Raw genomic sequence first — 6,678 nt, forward strand, 5'->3', positions numbered from 1 at the left:
AGCTGCACACACACCAGCACTCTCACAGAGCTGCCTGACTGCGCCTCTCTGACATCGCCCTCCCTCAGGGCACACCGGTAACCCCACAGGCAGAGGGCAGCCAGCTTTACTAAGCCAACTCCACCGCTGTAGAAACTCCAACAGATCTCACTTCAGAGAACATCTCCCACCCACAGCTTTTCAGTCCCCTTTGGGCCGCTGCATGCTACCAGACAAGTTGACAACATCCTGCCAGAAGCCTCTGGCCCATGCTGTCAGGCCATGTGCTTTCTAAAGAAAACCATCAACCCAGGGTGGAGTTCAATTTGGACAAGTTAAACTCAGACAATTCAAGTTCAAGACCTGCAACATAGTGACCATGCATGCATCAGCCTTGGCATCACGCTTTACCAGAAAGGTAAAGTGAGGGCTTTACCTTTCTGTAAGGCAGGAAAGCTGATCTCTCCCTCACCAACGCTTGGAGGCACAGCTGAATAAAAGCAGCTACAAAACCAATTCACTGCAGTGGGCACTTTCAGTTCTTCATTTATGCCTTACTCAGTGTAACTTCTCCTCCAGTAAACTTCAAATAACTTAAAGGTTACACTGACTGAGAAGGGAAAAGATGCTTTTAGCATGGCGGAAAAAGCTGACTTGCAGAGGGAGAAACACCAGAGCTTGACTATTGTTAGCATACTGCAAACTCCCTGGAAGTGATAGAAGGGGGAGAAAAGGTTGAATACAGGCAGATCCAGAGTGATGCATGTAGGAAAGTTTAGTTTAAATACTCCTTCCAGGACAGGCAACCAACTCCTGAGAAAAGCCTGGCTTGCCCAGAAATGCAGGGATCACAGACACACAAGTTCCCACCGCGTGGTCGTGGGAAAGCAAAGTTCGTACTGCTGGGTGAATAGACAGGGGAATACTGTGCCCGATGTCATTTTCTCTGCAGTGACATTAATGGCAGCCTTCCTGGAAGCCACTGTGCCGTGCTGGTGGCTGCACTTCGCAGGCGGCCGCTCTGGGGCCTGGAGAAGAGCGGCAGCTTTTCCTCTGGAGTCTCTGTATTCCTGGGAGAGACCAAAGGAGCGCGGCCTATTTATCTCATCAGAGACAACACTAAGTGGCTCTTTAATTACCGTCCTTAAATACTTGCACAGAGACTATCTGAAACTAGAGAGCTATTTAATCTGCCAGACAAAGACATTACCAGATCTCATAGCAAGAAGATGAAGTCAGAAAAGTTCAAACTGGAAATAAGATGCTAACGTTTGACAATGACTTTAACAATCGGAGCCGGTTACCCAGGAATGCTGTAAATTCCCCATCGTTTGAAGTCATTAAATCACAGCTATTTGAAGAGGCCGGTGAGCCAGGCCTCCAGCTCACTGGGGAACACTCCGTATTTTGTACTATACAAAAGGTTAGGCTACGGGATCACCACCAGGACTCTGCTAAGCCCGCTGGCAGCACTGCTGTCTTTCCCTGGGAGAAAAGGAAAGAAGGATAAAGGAAAAGAGTGTTAACAAAGCCAAGGCCTGCACAGAGGGAACACAAAAGTAGGCTGAGCTGCGCACAGCAGAACTTGGTAAAATTCACCGAGTTTGGCTGCTAACTTCATTAGCAGAAAGAAGAGGCCCACTGGGGACTTATGACCCCAAACCAGGTTGCTCCGGACAAACTCTCAGCAAACCTAGGCAGCTCGCTAAAAGGGGTGAGCGGCACCGGGCAAGCCTTTAACACACCCCGTTATCCGAATGCAACCCAGCAGGTCTGAAACCCAGCAGGTGAGCCCCCGGCTGGCACACTGAGAGCAAAGCTGCGGGAGCCCAGAGCTCGCGGTCCACCTGCGCTGCGCTGCCGCCCGCCACTCGCTGCAGCCCGGCGGCGGCTCGGAGCGGGCCATGGGGTCGCCGTTCGGCGCTCAGCCCCGCAGGGCGGCGGCAGGGGTGGGGGCCGGGCCGGCCCGACCCGCTGCGGGGACTCGCGGGGTCTTCTCCCGCTGCGCCACCGCGGGCCGTTGCCGTGGCGACCGCAGCGCTACCGTGGCGACCGCGCCGAGCATCCCTCCGGCCGGGCCGGACTGCCGCAACCCGGCACGGCGGGTGGGGCGAGGGCACGTCGTTATTATTATTAATTGTTATCACGATCAAAGTTTTCCGCACTCGAGCGCGATGAAAGCGCGGGAGCCAAAGCACCGGTAACAACCAGCAGAAGGTGGGAGCGGGCCCCCAGGGCTGCCCGCAGCCCCGCTCCTCTGCGGAGGAGGGCACCCGGCCGGGCAGGGCGAGCAGGCGGCCCTCGCCACGTCCGGCAGACCCGGGCAGCCGTTCTCGCTCCACGCTCGGGCAAATGTGCCGGGGGGTGGAGGTGCTCCCGCTCCCCCCCGCTCCCCCCGCCCCTTACCTCCGCGGCAGCGCCCGGGGAGCCGCGGGCGCGCCGCCGCCGCGGGCAGGGATGACCTTGCGGAGAAATTCATCATCCGGCCAGGAAAACAAGCCCTTCCTCAGGGTGCGCGGCGGTGGGAGGGCGGGCGGAGGGAGGAGGGCTGCGCCGGGCTGCCCTCCCCGCTGCGAAGGTAGGGGGGAGGCAGCCGGAGCGGGCGGAGAGGAGGCAACGGCTGCGGGAACGGCCTCGGGCACCCGAGCCGAACCGAGCCGGGCGGGCGGTGGCACCTCCGGGCCGCTCGGAGCTGCGGCTGCAGGCCGGCGTCCGGCGCGGGGAGGCGGGGAGCCCGGCAGGGCAGCGCTCCCCCCTGCGGCCGCCGGCGGAGCGGGGCAGCCCCGGGCTCCTGCCCTGCCGGTGCCGGTAGTGGCGGACGGGCGGCTGCTTCCGCGCGGGCAGAACCCGGCTCTTACGGTCCCGCAGCCGCCGGCCCGGGACGCGGGGAGCTCCTGCTCTCCGTCGAGGGAACGGAGCTGAGCGAGAGGCCCCGGAGCCGTGGCGGAGACCCCGGGGCGCACCGGGGATCGCACCGCATCTCCTCCGCACCGCCCGGCGACCGCGCGAGCTGGCTCGCTCCCGTTCCCAGCGCAAAGCTACCGGCGGCGAAAGCAGCCGGGTGGCTGCTCCGCAACAGAAGAGCCAGACCTGCACGTAGGAAATCCACCAGTCCCATCCACCTGTGCTTGTCCTGCACGAGTCAGTCGAGGAAGTGTGCCTCCAGACTGCTATCTAGGCACCTAATGAGCCGTTTGCTTGCGGGGTTGTACACATTTGCATGTGGGATCGCAGCGTATGCAAATACTGGTGGACTCTTGTCACGCTTTCAGCTCGGATTGTTGTTTTTGATAGGTAAATTTAGCTGCCACTGTGAAGCGCTGTCCGGTCTGCCCGCGGCGAGCCAGCAAAAAAAAAAAAAAAAAAAAAAAACAACACCAAAACATCAACAACAAACAAAAACCAACATCCCCACAAAAATACTAGCAAGGAAAACATTTTTTGTTAGGACTCATTTTTGTCTGGAAATCTTTGCTCTAATTGCAGTCTATTCCCACCAGTGTGGAATTTTATCTCTATCTGCTGCAATCGCAGGAAACAGTTCTGCAGTGCCAGGAGATTTGAGTGCAGGTTTTCAACCAGAGAGATTCCAACTCTTCCACTTGCCTTTATGGAAATACTGTGGGAGAAGCTGTGAGGAGAACTCCTGTTTTTACACTGCTTTGTAACATGAAAAAAATTGGGGACCAAAAAACGACAGAAGGCTAAAAGACCCAACAAATCATCTTTTGATACCTAATCATCCCAAGCATTAATAAATCATATTCCCCTTATCCGTATTAGTGGATCCATATGTTTTTCACTGCACAGCAAAACACCCTCAGGCTCAGTTACTGATCCTAAATGATGGTTGCTGATTCATGGAGTTCCATAGGGCTCTATTTTAGGGTGAGTTCTTTTTAATGTTTTTAACAAATGTCTTTGACGCAAAACTCAAAGGTATAATAATAAGTTTGTGAAACACATTAAACTGGGAAGAACTGTTGACTCCCCTGAGAGTAGAGAGGCCTTGCAAAGAGATCTTTGACATATCAGAGATCTGGGCAGTCACCAGCCACATGAAGTTTAAAAAGTGCCAGATTCTGCACCTGGGATGGGCCAGCCCTGAATACACGTATGGACTGGGGGTGAGAGGATGAAGAACAGCCCCAGAGAAAGGGTTCTGGTTGAATACAAGTTGAATCTGAGGTATTAGCATGCTCTGGCAGTCTAAAGGGCCAAACATACCCTGGGGTGCACCAGGCCCAGCACTGCCAGCTGGGTGACAAAAGGGATTGTCCCACTCTGCTCTGTGCTGGTGTGGCCTCACCTGGAACACTGGGTGCAGTTTTGGTCTCTGCAATAATAAGAAGAACATAAAACAACTACAGTGTCTAAAGGAGGGCTAAGAAGACGGGGAAAAGTCTAGAGGGCAAGATGTATAAGAATTAACCAAGGTCTCTTGGCTTGTTCAGTTCAGAAGAGGAGGCTGAAGGGACCATGGCAGCCTACAGCTCATAGGGAGTGGAGGGGAAGCGCTGAGCTCTGCTCTCTGGTAACAGCAACTGGACCCAAGGGAGTGGCATGGAGCAGCATCAGGGGAGAGTCGGGTTGGGTGTTAGGAAAAGGTTCTAAACCAGAGGGTAACTGAGCTCTGAAACAGGCTGCCCCAGGCAGTGTTCAGGGCCCCAGTTGCTGGAGTTCAAGAAGTGTTTGGACAAAGGTTTGAATTTTGTGTGGTTCTGTGTGGACCAAGGAGTTGGACTTGATGGTCCTTGTGGATGCCTCCCAACTTGGGATATTCTATGCTTCTATGATTCTCATGTTTCCTACTATGGAGCGTGCAACTTATTCTCCAACACTGGCCACTGAGGTCAGCACATATTTATGTAATATCCATGCCTGAATGTGGCTTTCTGTCTTTACCCATGGAAAATTTAAGCTAGATCTTCAGTAACTGCTATCAACAGCTGCTTCTTTACATATGCCAAAATAAAAAATAGCAGTAGTTTTAAGAGCCTGAACATCCAAACACTGAGAACCTCACCAGAGGGGGAGAGTGGGGAGAGCATCAAACTTCATCAGGAAAAACAGAGATGTACAGTATTGGCACAGCCAAGGGTTTCTGGGAGATGTACAGTATTGGCACAGCCAAGGGTTCCTGGAAATCTGACTCTACTTTGTTCTTGTTACAGTCTTGCTCCTTTTTTGGTGCTTCAGAGGATTGTTACAGAGCCTAGTCCTTACCCTTGTCATCTCTGAGTCTGGAATCAGATCAGGTTGACAAACTCCTCTCATTATTCTCTTAAATGACATAATTTCTACAAAAACATTTCCAGACTTCCTAGAATTAATCCTGTTGCCATTAATATTACTATAGAAAAATTTCCCCTTTTTTCTTAAAGAAGAAGACTGGATGATGCAATTTCCTTTATCAGCCATTGGACTTTCAGGAAGAGGTAGCTATAGACTTTACAGGCTTTGCTGCTACAAAGACATCCTCAGACATCAGGAGGGCAGTTATTGTGGCTTTCCTAAACTTTCCTAAGCAAAAAATTTGCTTATCCAAACTCCTAATACAGACCCTTTCCGTTAATCATACACTCTCCCCTTAGCCCAAGATACTAAAATCACAGTCTTAGCACTCTGTTAACCAATTAATTATCTAAGCTAGCCAATCTTTTTGCATCCTCTGATGCAGCTTTAACTCCACTGTCATCTTTTTCTTTCAGCACCTTTTCCCAATTCACCGAAAGAATATTAGTGCTGTTACCTTCTACAGCAACTTTTCCCACCTAGGAAGAAATAACACACACCAAGGGCAGGTGAGAGTCAAGCTTGCCTCCAGGTAGCGCTTATTTGGCTCTGCCATTGCTTGCAAAGAGAGAAATTTCATCTGTCTTAATATTTATAGCTAATACTTCCCTCTTTTTTGGAAATCGACTTTGGGATTAATTGAAATTGAAACATGATAGGATTTTATCTGAACTCAGCAGGAAAACATTTGAGGACTGTTTTTGAAGCACGAGCATGAAGTGTAAATCACAATAGTTGTCTTATTTTGGCTTCAGAATTGCAGGCAGGTCCTCCACGTGTTTGACAACCCTAAAAGGAAGGGTACGGTAGCCCAGAGAAAAACTTCCCAGTCTTTCCAGCTGAACTGGCATGACTCAGAGACTTTCAAGGCTGGATAGTCAACTGCCTCTCTTACATGCCTTTGAAAATCTTTGAAAAAAGGGAAACCATGCTTGACCAACTTGAAGAACTTCTTTGATGAAAAAAACTGGCGTGGTAGATGAAGTGAGAGCAGTGGTCTTCCTTTAATTCAGTGTGGCTTTGAGGCATTTGACACTGACTCCCCGAAGATTCTCATAGAGAAGCTGATAAAGCATAGGCTAAGTGAGTAGGCGCTGAGGTAAACTGGAAGTTTTTTGAACAGCCAGGTTCAGAGAGTTCTGATCAGTGCCAAAAGACTAGTTGGAGACCAGTAGCAAGTGGTGTACCCCAGGGGTTGATTCTGGGTCTAGTTCTGTTCATGATCTGGATAAGGGGCAGAGTGCACCCTCTTCAAGTTTGCTGACGACAACATTTGGAGGAGTGGCTGATACACCAGACTGTCTTGCTGCCATCTGGGGGGACCTGGACAGGCTGGAGAAATGGGCTGATAGAAACCTCATGAAGCTCAGCAAGGGAAAATGTGAAGTCCTGCACCGAGGGAGG

General features: G+C 51.6%; 1 protein-coding gene across 3 annotated transcripts in view; it reads right to left on the bottom strand.

Annotated features, from left to right (window-relative positions):
- Positions 1–3,747, bottom strand: part of GPRIN3 (GPRIN family member 3) — a 36,001-nt gene extending 32,254 nt beyond the window's left edge. For 2 of the 3 annotated variants that reach the window (XM_031607611.2, XM_090138794.1), the window contains exon 1: positions 2,386–2,712. The gene's annotated coding sequence lies outside the window, so the exon portion shown is untranslated. Of the gene's footprint in view, positions 1–2,385; positions 2,713–3,069 lie in introns of those variants that run through there. The other variant, XM_031607610.2, reaches the window with a different exon arrangement.
- Between the last annotated feature and the right edge of the window lie 2,931 nt (positions 3,748–6,678).

This window comes from Phasianus colchicus, chromosome 4 (assembly GCF_987193195.1).
Source record: "Phasianus colchicus chromosome 4, bPhaCol1.hap1.1, whole genome shotgun sequence".
NCBI lineage: Eukaryota > Metazoa > Chordata > Aves > Galliformes > Phasianidae > Phasianus > Phasianus colchicus.